Raw genomic sequence first — 15,305 nt, forward strand, 5'->3', positions numbered from 1 at the left:
TGAGCGGTTGCTTTATAAGCTGGAACAGGTTGGAATCACTGGGAAAATCCTTAGATGGATAGAAGGATGGCTTCAGGGCAGAAGGCAGAGGGTTGTGATAAATGGCTATTCCTCAGATTGGGTTGATGTAAGAAGTGGGGTTCCCCAAGGATCAGTATTAGGACCACTGTTGTTTTTAATTTTCATAAACGACATTGGTGAAGGGATAGAGGGCGTGATGTCTAAATTTGCAGATGACGATAAAATTGGTAGAGTAGTTAATGATCACTGTCAAGCTGAGCTTCTTCAGAGAGACCTAGATAGACTTCAGGAATGGTCAGAAAAATGGCAGCTGTGCTTTAATCCAACAAAGTGTAAGGTATTACACCTGGGAAACAGTAATCCCAAAATAACGTATTCACTTGGTGGAGTTCAACTAAACCCAGTACTGGAGGAAAGGGACTTGGGTGTTACGATACGGTCAGACATGAAATTCTCTGAGCATTGTAAACAGGTTGCAAGGAAGGCCCATGGTGTCCTATCGATGATCTATCGAACTTTTGCAAGTAGAGATAGGGACGTGATAATCCCATTATATAAAGGCTTATGTTAGACCACACTTGGAATACTGTGTTCAAGTATGGAGACCGCACCTAAAGAAAGACATCGAGCTTCTTGAAAGGGTGCAAAGAAGGGTAACTCGCCTGGTGAGATCGGCAAAAGGGCGTCCTTATGAAGAAAGACTTCGAATATGTGGGTTGCAGAGTTTGGAAACTAGACACCTTAGAGGAGATTTGATTTAGGTGTTTAAGGCTCTGAGAGGCATCAGTAAAATGAACGAGGACAAAATTTTCAAGATTATAAATGATGCTAGAACTAGGGGACATAAATTCAAGTTACGGGGGGAAATGTTTAGATTGGACTGCAGGAAGTTTTATTTTAGCCAGCGAGTTATAAATTACTGGAATAAGTTGCCTTCATGGGTGGTAGAGGCCGACAGTTTGGGGAAATTCAAAGGTCATCTGGATAGTACTTTCGGGTAAGGGAGGCGCATAGGATGATAGGTTTAATTTCCATTTTATTTATATTTTATTTTATTTATATATATATATTTTTTATTTATTAATTATTATTATTTAGTTATCTATTTTATTTATTTATTTATTTATTTATTTTTAGTTTTTATCATTGTTTTGTTCGGATTTTTTTTTTTTTTTTTTTTTTTTTTTGGCTGGTGCAGCATAAGCCATAGGCTTTCTTGCACCATGCGGCCGTTACTAATACTAATTCCCCAAATTCCAGTTCTGCATTCCTTATATCTGTGTGACACCACGTTTCTGATATCCCAACAATATCTGCCTTTGATGTTTTGAGCAATACCTCAAATTCATCAAATTTATTTACCAAACTCCTAGCATTGGTGTACACGCAAATATACATGCACCTGTTCCTATTCTTAGCTACCCTAACACAACCCATGTGTTTACTTGTACCGCAATGACTCCCAGCAGTCTCCTAAATATCCTGCATCTTGTTGTCCAGGTTTCTGTTCATTCCAATAGAAGCAGTGCAAGAATCACTTTCACCTCTGCCAGTGGCTACTGTTAATCTATTAGTCCTTGTATCCCCCCAAGCTAGCAGTTTTCCGACCCACCTAACACTGCCTAGATAGCGTCAGCAAAAATTCTTGCACCCTTTCTATTTAAGTGTATCCCATCCTTGTTGAATGATCAGACTTCACAGTGGATCACTATAAAAAATAGAGCACTGCGGACTCAGAGTTGGGTCCCCTCCTATTTCTAATTTTCATAAATGATCGTGACTAAGATATTATCCAAGGAAAGGTGGTGTTAAAGTTTACTGACTATAAAGTTTACTTTATAGGTTTCTGATAATTTCAAGGTAGGAAGGATGCTTAACAATTTGAGCTAGGGCATTTAGCTTCAAAATGACTTGGGTCTGTTGCATATATGGTCTGAAAAATGGCGACTTAAGTTTAATGCTTCTAAATATAAGGTTATATGCATTTGTGAAACAAATGGAGTCCGGTATAAAGTAGGGTGGGTCAGCTAAAAAGTGGTTCAAGTCAAAAAGACAGGTGTTATTCAACCCGACATGAAATTTTCTATGCAGTGTAAACAGGCGGCTAGGAAGGTACATGGTGTACTGTACACGATTTATAGGACCTTTTCTAGTAAGAAGATGGACGTCATTATCCTATTATACAAGTCCACATTTGGAACAGTGTATTTGGGTCTGGCGACTGTACCAGAAAGTATGAATCTGTTATGACGAACCTGATGTACACATGAAGGACGATTCAGAAGATGGGGACTGCAGTTTCACAACTAGACATCTTTTTTGTTAACAGGGCATGGTTCTTTTAATAGTAAATTATATTATTTCCGATTAAAGTCAAACCCTTACTGTGTATGTGGTGTTGAAGAAACTTGGTGCCATGTATTGTATGATTGTTTGTTGTACGAGAATTACAGAGCTCAATTAAAGAATGTAATTAGTGATTTGAGATATAGTAACGAAAATAACTACTTGTCAGATTATAATAAATACATTTCTGTATTTCTAAAAAAGAAGACAGTTATCAGCCTGGATGTTTGTAAACTAATAGCTGTTCACTGTATAGATTTCTTTTCTCCCTCTTCTCATCCTATTCTTATCCTGTTTTTTTTTTTTTTTTTGCTGGCACTGTGGAAATTAACATAGTACGGGATAAATTACCAGCGTGAGATTTGGGTGGGGGGATAGAGGTTTTTTTTTTTTCCTAACCACCCTGGTCTTCGTTTTTTTTCTTTCTTTTTAGTATTTATTTATTATTTATTTTTTCTTCCTTTTTGTTGTGTTTGCTGGCACTATGTAAGTAACTAGGCGCGGGATTGTGGACCACAATGATGTCTTTTTTTTCTTTTATTTATTTATTTATTTATTATTTTTTTATTTTATTTATTATTATTATTTTTTATGTATTTATTTTATTTATTTTTTGCTGGCTCCCAGGCAAGGGTAACTTGGGGGTGGGATTTCTGGCACCCTCTGGTCTAGCACTTCTACCAGAGGGTGCGGGAATTTTGTGCGATCAGCACAGACAGTACAGTAGACCTAGGCCCAGCTCCATGTTCATAAGGACGAGCATCAGGTAGCAGTTATCCTACGTGATGACTGCTCTCAGGTGACTGGGTGTCCTGTATAAAGATAATAGAGTCAGTGATATTAGGTGGATTTGGACAAATGTCTAGGGGCCACCAAAGACAATAATAATAACTAGACATCTATACTGCATAAACCAGACACGACACTTTTTTTCTGGCTTATGCAGTAGTTCTGTATTCCATCAGAGTACATACAGATGTCGGAAACCACAGGTGGCACCTAACCCTAATACTATGCCACTAACTAGATATCTAAGGGTAGATCTAAATAAGGCGTATAAGCAACTGAAGGGTCTAAGTAAAATGAATGAGGAAGTTCTGTTCCCTTTCGTAGGTGAGAGGCAAGAACGAGGGGACACAAATATAAATTCTCAGGAAATAAGAGAAGACTGGATCTCATAAAGTTCACCTGGAATAAGTTGCATCCGAACTTAGTGAAAAGCAGTGAGCTTGGCTAAGCTCAAAGTGGAATTATATGGTAACTTTGTGGGAATGGGAATAATATGAATATTCTGTTTTATTATAATTTTATTTAGCTGATATAGAAAAAGTGCGCTTCCTAACAGTAAAGCAGCCGCCTAATTGATTTCTTTGAAGCATAGTGATTATTAAAATTAAATTGATAGTTTGCTTTACAATACATAATTTCTTTCGAAATAAAATATACATCACAAAAATTTATAATATAACTTTACTGTATTTATAATTTTTTAATGACATAAGCATTCAGTTTACTATTGAGTTCGCTAGCAGTTTTGTGGCAACGACGACTTAAAAAAGAAAAATTTAGAAAAGTACTTTTTCTGTAATTGACTGTCAGCTACTCCAGTTATGTCCAAATAACATTGGTTTGGTTATGAAATAATTTCATGAATATCGAAACAACGAAAAGTAATTATTGCAATCTTTATTGTAGGTACAGGTATACTTCGCTTAACGACAGGGCTAAGTTCCTCGAAAAGGAGTTGTTATTGCCAAATGTTTAAAAAGCGAATGGCAATTTTCCATATACTCCCATATTATAATGACAGAGGCCGTACTTGAAAAAAAAAAAAAAAAATGTGGTAGATTTTAAACATAACTGTTGTTAGCGTAATGCAATAACAGGAAAAGAAGTAGACTTGTATTTGCATAAATGACGTATAACAACTGCCGAGCTGAATAACAACACAGCACTGATAAAACTGAAAGGTGGTGGATCGTTGATTTGTTTAAGGTAGAAGTGGTGCTCCGTGATTTCCCCACTTGTCACTCGTTTGAAGAGGTCTGGGTTCGAATCCAGTGGACAATTCGAAGAATTTCTAAAGTCCAATTCAATCGAATCTGTAGCTAGCTGATCTCAGGTGGAGGGAGTAACGATTTTTCTCCGTGAGTTATTCGGGTTTTTCAGCACGCAGAACATGCAAATCGGCCCGTGAACACACATTTATATAGATATAATACACAGTTTTTTTTTTTCAAGTTTGAGTGGCGCAATATGCTCTACATTGATGATATGCCTAAAAAAACAAAAACATTAACGTAGAACCATCTGGCTCAATTAAGGCCTTGAAAAAAAAAAAATCACGAAAAAAAGGAAAATTTGAAGAAAAAAAAGAGAAATGTTATTTTATTTTTTTAATCTTAGTCGGTCACAAATAATGAACCTTCTGTTCTTTAATTATTAACATCCGTATTCGTAACAGATGAAGGTGCATATAATACTTTTATGTATCTGCTGCTCCCTATCAACAAAGATAACCACTGCAGCTTCCAAATGCGTAAAGGCTTCTGGCATATCCTTGGCTGTTATTAATTTCGGGAGCGGCAATCAGCATATCTTCAACCTTCTTTTGCATTCTTTGATTTTCATGTTTGAGTTCTTCGGTAGTGAAATAATCGTGTGATATGGGTAAATCGACCCCATCAGCATTCCCAACATTATCCAAAACATACTTTTTGCAGTCTCCACTACGTTTCTTTATATATCATGTGTTAGTTTTTCAAATCCAACGTGATTCTGAACAGAACCAGACCATATTTCCGCCAAGCACCAAACGTACTGGATGTCTTTTCTTTCACGCTGCCTCGTTCTTTCACGCGGAATACTTTCTACATGACACTGATGTTTGGCGAGGAACGTCAAAACGCCGATTTATTTTTAATCAGCTTGCAAGGCTGTTATTTGGCGGAGCGGTTCTTTATATTTCTCGAGATGATTTTTAAGGTGTCGTTATAACGAGGTGAAGGATGTCGCAACCCAAACATTGGTCGTAATTTTCAAGTGTCATTATAGTGAAGTGTGTTAAGTCAACTACCGTTAAGCGGGGTGCATATAGTCCATATATATCTCGTAATTACTTATTATAACTACACTGCCCAATAAAATTACCAGAACACATAGAACACGAGGTGTAACTCGTGCATCTTGCGATGAAGCGAGACAATATTTGGTATGGTGGTGTACCATTGCATAACAACGAGGAGGCAGCAAGAAACTTCGCATAGGTATAATGGGTATTTATAAGGGTTGTATACGAATTACCAAAAAAAGGTCACATTACAGAAGTCGATACAAGACGCTAGAAAATATAATCACATGACATCAGTACTGTATATGATCCCCTCCAATATCTAAACAGGCCTGACAGTGGCGAATCATGCTCGATATAAAGGTGTCTAAAAGATTCTGTGGCAACAAATTTCATTCTTCCGCCCACGCAGATTTTAGCTCACGAAGTAACCGAGGGGTTGGCTGTCCGCGTGCTGTTCGATGCCCAAGGGCGTCCCACACATGTTCGATCGGATCTAAGTCTGTTGATCGTGCTGGCCATGGCATTCGTTGGATATCTTCAGTTTCAAGATGTTCCTCCACCACTTGAACTCTATGTGCAGCGTTCTTGTCCTGCATGAAAAGAAGATGCGGGCCAACTGCAACCCTGAACAGTAACACATAGGGTTCGCGAATCTGTTCTCGGTACGTCTGTGCAGTTACGGTACCCCTATGCAAAACATAAAGAGGGGAGCGGATGTTGATCATTATTCTGCCCCACATGAGAATATCGTCACCACCGTAAGTGTCCCTTTCTCTGATGGAGGAATGATACAGCATTCCTCGTTGTCTTCAGATGAAATGACGTCTAGAATCTATTTGTAGGATAAAAAGAGACTCATCACAGAACAGAACTGTACACCATTTGTCAGGGCTCCAAGTCACATGTTCATGGCACTAGTTTCAACGAGCTCTGCGGTGATTTGGGTTTAATGGGATACGAACCACTGCTTCCTTGCATAGAGTCCACTTGAATTGAGCCTTCTTAACACAGTCCGGTTGAAAATGTTTTCATCTGTGGCTGCAGCACCTCAAGAGACAGTTGATTACAGGACATCGTAGGGTTCCGTCTTTCTGTTAGAGCCAGATAGCGGTCTACTCTGGTTGATCTAGCCTTCGGCCAGCTCTTATAATGGTTCATGTCTCTTGAAACTGCTTCCATAGTGCCGAGACGAAACTGCGTTATACATAAGCCAACGTGCCACCTCCTTCTGCGACTGCCAGGCTTCAAGTCGTCCAAGGCCCCGCCATCTCAAAGAATCATCTAAACGACGACGACTTCCCATCCGGAGTACTGGAGATGTGGCTAACCAACCGAGAAAGCCAAAAAACAGTAATGAAGTGATGTAGTCGCACCCGTGTTTTTATAGTCATGAATAATTTTCATAATGTGTGGCTCTGTAAGGTGGTAGATTGATTTCTATTGGATACTCGGAATTTGCATGCCATGATGCTTATTATATCAAATATTCACTTCCAGCGACACTGTTCACAATAAAATTTGCTTAAAAGCTATTTTGTTCTGCGAATTTTGTCATTCAGTGTAGTCATAATAACTAATTAGTTACTAGTTATTTATTCTGGGAATGAATATGTAGATTCATCTAAAGACTCGATTTGGGATTTCTCTTCATAATGATTTGCATTCTACTTTGCATATATATATATATATAAAAGTGTTTAGAATTCTCCCTTGGTAATGAGTTTTGCTACCGCATTTATTTCTAATGAAGCACTTTTTTTGGGTTAAATAACACTCGCTATTTAACCCAAAAAAAATCGTGAATTTCATTTAAAGTGTATTTAAAAATACGTTATGAAATGCATGCCTGGAACCCACTGTTTCTAGTAGCTATAATATAACAGTTGAGAAATCCTTTCATAACGTATCTGTTCTGATAAGCAGGATTCGTTTTATATTTATTCAAATCTGAAATTAATTACTGACACTCAATCAGTAGATAACTTTAGTTTTATAAGTTTTTAAATCAAATTACAAATTTTTAAAATCACGCAAAAATTTCTTAAATTAATTTTGTGGATGCTTTCATAATTATTGTTATTAAACATCTAAATTAAAATTGTTATTAAATAACTAAATTAAACATATTTACTCTAAGAAATATCCAAACCCGTCACCTTGTAGTCTTCACTCCCAACTTCCTCTGTACTGATTAGGATATTACATACAGTATTAGCTTCAAGTACCTTAAAAAGAATCATTATTTACGACATTCATAGCCAATATATTAAGTACACATGATTCAAACGTAAAGTTATCATGATGCTTGCATTAAGCAAGTATGTACCTACCTGAAGATCGTTACATCTGTATTCTAGGAATGCAGACGCAAGATTATTCAAGGAAATCACAAACATTAACGGTCCCAGAATAAAGAAAGTTAATAAGAACATCTCCTTATGTACTGCTCTACTAAAATATTATGAATCGAACATTCCGAATTGTGATCGATCCTCTGGTGGAATTTGAATGAAATAATCAATTGGTAATCTATGAAAATTGCTTACCTATAGGTAGAGGTGCGTAGCCTCTATATTCTGAAGAAGCATATCCTCTATATTCTGAAGAAGCATATCCATTGAGAGTTACACAAATTCAAGTTGGTTACAGGATCCTGAAAATACGGAAAAAAAAAACAAAAAAAACTTACAATTCAAGGAAGCAATGAAATTGCAAACATTAACGTATTTATTTATCATATTTAATTAAATTATTTTTTTCCAGATAATTGCTATTTCAAGTGTTCAATGATCATGTATATTAATTCTGCAGAGTAAGGTTTAGCGTGCTTTTTTTATTTATTTTTTGCTTCTTAAAGTCAGGCATAGTAATGGATCACACAATACACTGAAAATTTCGATTCGATTAGCTTACTCTTTTTACTTATTTTAATTATATTACAAATTTTAGGATTTTTATGCACAAGCGCACACTAATATTCCCAGTGAGACCTCATGTAGAATATTTTTTATGGGATCTCTTTTATCCAAAATATTTTTATTTTACTGAATTAATTCGCCATCACTATTGCTCATCCAGCTCTAAAATCCTGTTATTTCTTTGGTAGATTTACGGTTCGTAGCTTCAGCTCTCGCTTTTTTTTTTTTTTTTTTTTTTCTTAATTCAGTTACACTGACTGAGCAGCGTAAAGGCACCAAGGCTACTCTAACAGCAGAAACTCGTTTATTCTTACTAGGATACCAAACTCTTATTTATTCAAGTAACACTTTTGAACCTTTACTTACTAACAACTTCTCTGGCTACACAGTTCATCTTGCTATTCTCTAGGTACGCCAGATCACAACTTTGGTGATGACCGTTTCTCCCATGTCATTTTCGTTATGGGAGTTCTTGACCGTTTCTGACTGCTGTGGAAGCAGTCAGAAACGGTCATAAAATCGTATTTGTTTTAGGAATGAGAGAGATTTCGAGAGACGAGTTATCATCTATGTTAGGGCCAAGTACAAAGATTCCTGCAGGTTTGAGGGAAAACAAAGCGAAGAGTAGGGAGTTATTGTACAAATCACATACAACAAGTATATGCTTTACTATCATTAGCGTGTGGGGGTGGGTCCACTGTGGAGGATTATTTCCTGAAAGAAGAAGAAAATAAAAGTGGGTAAGATGAGTTCTGACCCTTTCGGGCTCTGGCTAGGATTACTTCTTCCAGTCTGTTTGTACAGAAGCTGAAGCCCATAATTGTGGTACAGGTTTAAACTGAAGGAGTTTATGTATTTGCGTTTGCCATGAATTGTCCATCATTCTTTACGTATTCTCCGTATATGTAATTTATGATCAGTAAACGGTACCTGAAAACTTGTTAAGGCTGCGCTGGATGTTTGTCAACATGATCTGCACTTTCATTCCCTGGTCTTCCAGTGTGGCATGGGATCCAAAAGAAGAAAACTATTTATCGATGATCACGGAAACGTATCAGCCCAGCTCTTATGAAATTAATAAGTGATTGTTAGGTGGGGTGTTTTTAAAAGCTAAGTGAGCACTCTCTGAGTCAGTATATATTATACTTTTCTGGATTAAAAGATGGAGAATATTTTCTAGAGTTAGCTTAATGGCATGAAATTCAGCGGCATAGCTAATATGTTCAGTGCTAAGTGAAAGAGAAACTTGTTTCAGAGAAGACAGCAAGTGTGCCCACTTAGACTTTGAATCATCACTATATACCACAGAAGAGCGAAAATAAATTCAAAAGTTAATAATATGTATTTGCTGGATATTAACATTTACTAGAGGATGTTTCTCCCATTGCTGGCAGTAACTGTCACAAGAAAGTGAGAGGGGAATCCACGGGGGATCCGGATCTATGAAGTCTCTGAGGATTTTATGAACGTGAACACTACAGCATTCTATTAGCATCCGTGATCGGTTACCAGTAATCCAATTTGCTTTGAATTTGTTCATATAGGTTGTCTACCGCGGATCATGCAATATCGGCCAAATGAGATAGGTGGGAAGGTTTTGAATTTTAGCTGCGTAGCTGAGCAGTTAAATCTTCCTTCTAATATTTCATGGGCTGGATAGGGACGAGACGCGTAAACGTACTTTCCTCTAGCTGAATCATAAAGAGCGCGCGCACGCTACAGTCGCTAGAAGATTAGACTACAGTCTAATTAGGGATCTATATAAGTGGAATAGAGTATAACGATCTGCACCCCCCACGATGTAGCAGAAAGAAAATGAATAATGTTCACAATTGGAAAAAGTTGGTCGGCTAAGTGTGGCTAAGGTCAAGGTTGCAGCTTGCGCGTGTTACAGAAGTGTATGGCCTTCCCGTTAGATAATCTGTATCCAATTTGTGTCATCCAGTTCGGTTTTATTTATTGAGATTTATAGACGCCTTTCAGTGTGGGGTGCAGATCGTTATATCCTGTTCTACTTATATAGATCTTTAATTAGATCTCGTTTAGGGACAATGATGAGGATATGGTAAGTTCATCGGTACAGAGGTATGAATCCATTGTATTCGGTATACATTTGGTAGGTAACATGATTTATTCGCATTAAAAAAAAAAAAAAGAAGTGCCACTAAGAACAGAGCTTTATTAGTCATTTTTTATGTAGGTTCGAAGGATCTCTATTGAAGAAAATTGTGAATAATATATGACCTCTTAGATCAATGGATCTCTTAAGACGTCAAACCCTGTTTTTATCCCAAATATCGGTTTGGTGGATTCCGTACAACAACAACGAGACTCCTGCTGTGATTTTTGGGTACGTCCGCAGGATGCTTGTAGCAAAATGCAGGTTAGAATTTTCCGTGCACAAAAAAAAAAAAAAAAAATGCTGATGGAATCAAAGTTCGAAGTTAAGAAACTTCGAAATTAGGGAATTTGTGAAGTATAAGTGTATATAATCAGAAAACTCGAACGCTTAACTTAATTAAGAATGCAAATCTTATGTTAACAAAAATAAACTTAGACAGGATTCGTTGACGAACAGCACGAAAAGAAAATATGTGAACGAAACGGAACTTGCAATTCAGAAAGCAAATCTCAGGACAGCCCGGTGAAAGAACAAGCGAAGCTTAATGCAAGTATTCTTTTTCACCAACCCGCAACTCAATAATTACTGCTTAGCGACAATTTCCTCGCATTTACGATTCTTCCGCGCGAGACTAATTGTTGTTTCCGCACAGACACGTGCGTGCCGCTCTCGAAACATCGAATACGAGATTTCTTTTGGTTCATTACTGCCATTATTTTTTATTCACCAACAACACGTGGTGAGACTGGTTAATTTGATTCCGCGCAGTGGAACAGCTTGTTTGATACTATCTGCGTTTTGCTAAACACGTACGCTGCTTGTACCAAATAGTTTTTCTACATTCTTGAGAAGATTTTATCACTCCTTAGTAAATATTCGTAGTTTCGTGCAATTTTTGAAGTTCCTTTATAATATCGCTGTCAGTTGATTAATTACATTGCAGCAATGAGAATTAATTAACACCTTATGAACTACGTTAGAAGATCGCAAATTATAGAGTAAATTGTGCACCAAGGTGGAATGTAATTAATCTTAACCGGTATGTAATTGGTTAATTATGCTAAAGGAGTACTCGTATTTGCTTTGAAAAGCAAATACGAGTACAATGTGATATTTGCTTGAGTAAATACACGCTAAGTATCAGCTGTAAAGGTTCTTTAATTTCAACGCATCTTTAGAAGCTATGAAACTGGAATTATGAAAATTTATCTTAATTAAATTTATTTTTAATTTCTCGAGTAGCTAAGGAACGTGAATATTCATCGTAATGCATTTATGTAAAATTATTTTCTAAAAAACTTATTGCTTACTTGGCTTTTAAGTAAAGTTCAGTAACTACTGGAATTAAAAATTAAGGCTCAGCCAAGGACAAAAGCAGCACCACAACTGTGTTCCAACTATAACTACACGCACGTATACACTGGCATCACACTACTGACTACCGGAAATCACGTGACACTTTCTGTACACTCCACCTGCTGTTGTGAATGCGTGTAAGGTTATAACATCGCCGTAGATATATTTGTTTCGATTGCCTGAAATTAGAATATTTAACGGAGAAACTTTAATAAATAAGTTGGAATCCCAATAAAGCATAATTTAATTCTTAAGAGATTTATATGAACAACTTCAAAACGTGTAAATAATCACTTAATGAATATTTGTTACAACTCATTTTAAGCAGAAAAATAAATTCAATACTTTATTTTGTTTTTCTATAACTTCATTTTACAAATAAATTAAATAATCAGGATGTATTCTACAAATTATTTCACGAACAGTGCAAAAATGTGGAAATAGTCCCTTAACGATCGATTCAAATTTTTAAAAAAATCTAAAAATTCCAGGTGTTAGTGCTGCCATCTATTAACGAATGCTGACCCTGCAAATTATCCAAGGGCTTTGAATTTGTTCATCTTTATTCTGAAACAGAACGCTATTCAGTCAGCCAGTAAACACACCTGCTTGGAGTACTCGTACAATGCGCTTTGTTCAAAGGGAGTGTAACTGCATGCACCCCTTTGATCCTCTAATTCTTCGATGTAACAGCGTTGTGTTCCATGCACAATTAATTATAAATTAAGCGGATTAGCAGAGTTTATCTACAGAATGATGGCAGAATAGCTAAGAAGGGTAAACTGTGGCACTGCGTTATGGAAGGTAATCTTCACACCAACATCCTTCCTGTCGAAGCCAAACATAAGTAGAGGCCTACGCATGCGTGATGCAAGAATGTTGAGACGTTCGTATTGTAAATTCTTGTTAACCAGAAAAAGAACAATAAAATGAAATTTATTGAGGCTTGATGAAGACAACGAAGCATGGAATATTTATGCTCAGAAAAAACGTGTGCATTATTTGGTACGCAATTATTTTTAAGCCGCAAGTATAGTCTGTGTAGGTCAGAAGGGCATAAAAGTGCAAGACGAAACAAAAACCTTTAGTGCTTTATGCTTCCTTTTAGTTCTTGCAGGAGTTCTGTTAGTCGCATTCACTTATGACACCATAGCAATTTCGTTTGCCAGCTTGTGTGTATGCTACGGCCAAACCGGTCATGGCCGGGGGCCTCCCCCGAAGAAGGGCCTCATTTTCAGTGTAAATATTTTCTAAAGCAGTGAAAAAAAATACTAATAATAATAAACAAAGAAAAGGCGTAATATAAAAGCATACTAAAACTTAATTTATTAAGTGTTTAAATTTTATTCTTATACCTTTTTATTATACCTTTTTCTTGTACAATAATTTAAAATAACTAAATGCACAAGGCATAATACATTAAGAGTTTAATATCTATATAATATCGGTGTGTAGATACACCATAGACAACTCTTAAGAAACTACAAAGTAGTTGTTGTAGTCATCATTTGCTCTTTCTCATACTGTGCTCTGCCTTCACGACGAGTTGCCATGATATTGCACTACAATAAATACGTTAAAAGTTTTTATTAAATTTTTTTATTACTTTATTTTTCAAGTCAAAAAACATAAAACATTTTTGACCTCTTTATTTTACATTTTTATCAAGGAATTATTATTCACAATATAAATATAAAACCCTATGTAGTATTTGTATGTATGTGCAATATATATATACAATATATTAAAGGGGCTTCAAATTTAATTATGGCCGGGGGCCTATTTGATCCTTAATTCGGCCCTGCGTATTGCATTTTGCTTACATCATACGTCATAATTTTATTAGAGGATGGATTTTAGAAACTCTAGGAGTACATATATTTGAAGGACTTAAAAATAAGGTTGCGAAGGACCTCGCAGTCTTATTTTTAGGGCCTATAAATATATGTGCAACCACTGCTTCTCGGTATATTCGTGTTTGAGAGGTCTGGATTTTAGAGAGGTACATCTATGTCACAGCAGCTTTGGAGAAGCATTTTTTTTTTTTTTTTCCATAAACATTAACCACTAACAAACTTACACCTGTGAATAATGTAGTGCTAGTGACTACAAATGTAAACAAATTTCACTTTCTTAAGTGTATGAAAGTGAAACTTGTTTATCTTAAGTGAAACCAATGACAATAAACAAAGTCACAGTAAATGTTGTCATGTGCTATAATGTACATGCCAACCCTAGTATCGGATACATAATTGATAACATATACTCAGTGATCACTGAATTATGACTAACTACCTAATACCATGTTGGGCCACCGTCCGAACGGACAACAGCTGCTATTCGCCTAGGCATTGACTTCACTAGATGTCTGAAGACGTCCATAGGGATCTGCAGCCATGTTGCCTGTAAGGCTTTTCAGAGTGTCGGAAGATGGCGGCTGAGTGTCCATACGCTTTACTTTCCCCTTTCCAAAACATCCCACAGATGTTCCATTGGATTGAAGTCAGGCGAATTTGGAAGCAAATCAAGATGGGTGATATCCTCGCTGTGTTCCTCGAACCACCCGTGCACACTGCGGTCCCGATTACTCACCGCATTATCGTCTCGGAAGATTCCCTTTCTGTCCGGGAAAAAAATTCTCCTTTTAAGGAGTTATCGGAGAGGATATGTAATGAACTTAGCCATATATAAGGCAACAAGAATGGAGAGACATCACACTTGGAAGAATTACATATACTTTTCCCCCCAAAAGTAAATGAATTTAATAAAGAACATTTGAAGTGGTTTAACCCGGAATTATATACATACTTACAGGTCATGGTAGTTTAAACTCCATGCTTTGGATCACATCGTTCTTCAATGTTCTCTATATATCGAGCTGAGGAAACTCCAGGAAACCCCTCTAGCTATTAACAGGTGTTTCAGGATAGAGAATGCTCTCGCACTGATTCAAAGCAAAACATATTGATGTCTCATCACAATTTGCCGATAAGACATTTAAATTTAGATATACATTAAACAGTAAAAAGTTATTGTGTCTTATAGTATTGGCTCCCGATATGAGAAAGGGAAATCTCAAGATCTTCTTCAACATCACTAACCCCATAAGTATTAAATTACATTACCTGCGTGGACCTTCTACTAACTTGGATTTGGCTCGTAAATAGGCTTCAAGGATTCTTTCACTCATAATTCTGAACTAGACTGAACATTACACTGACCTGAGCTCTGATAATTTGTTCCCACTATTATAATGTTGAATATGACTTAATGACAATACTCACCACCCGTGTGTGCTGCATATCCTAGGGTTATCTTGGAAATAAGTCGTGGTGACATAACTACACTGAGGGAACAGAAATCACGGGATACCAACCTAGTAAGTAACGGGTAGGTCCACCTTTCGGGCGGATAAGGGCAGACACATGGCGAGGCATTGAGTCCACTGGTTCACGAAATCGTTCCACAG

The sequence above is a fragment of the Mastigoproctus giganteus genome, chromosome 4 (genome assembly GCF_048544385.1).
Source record: "Mastigoproctus giganteus isolate SK-2022 chromosome 4, ASM4854438v1, whole genome shotgun sequence".
NCBI lineage: Eukaryota > Metazoa > Arthropoda > Arachnida > Uropygi > Thelyphonidae > Mastigoproctus > Mastigoproctus giganteus.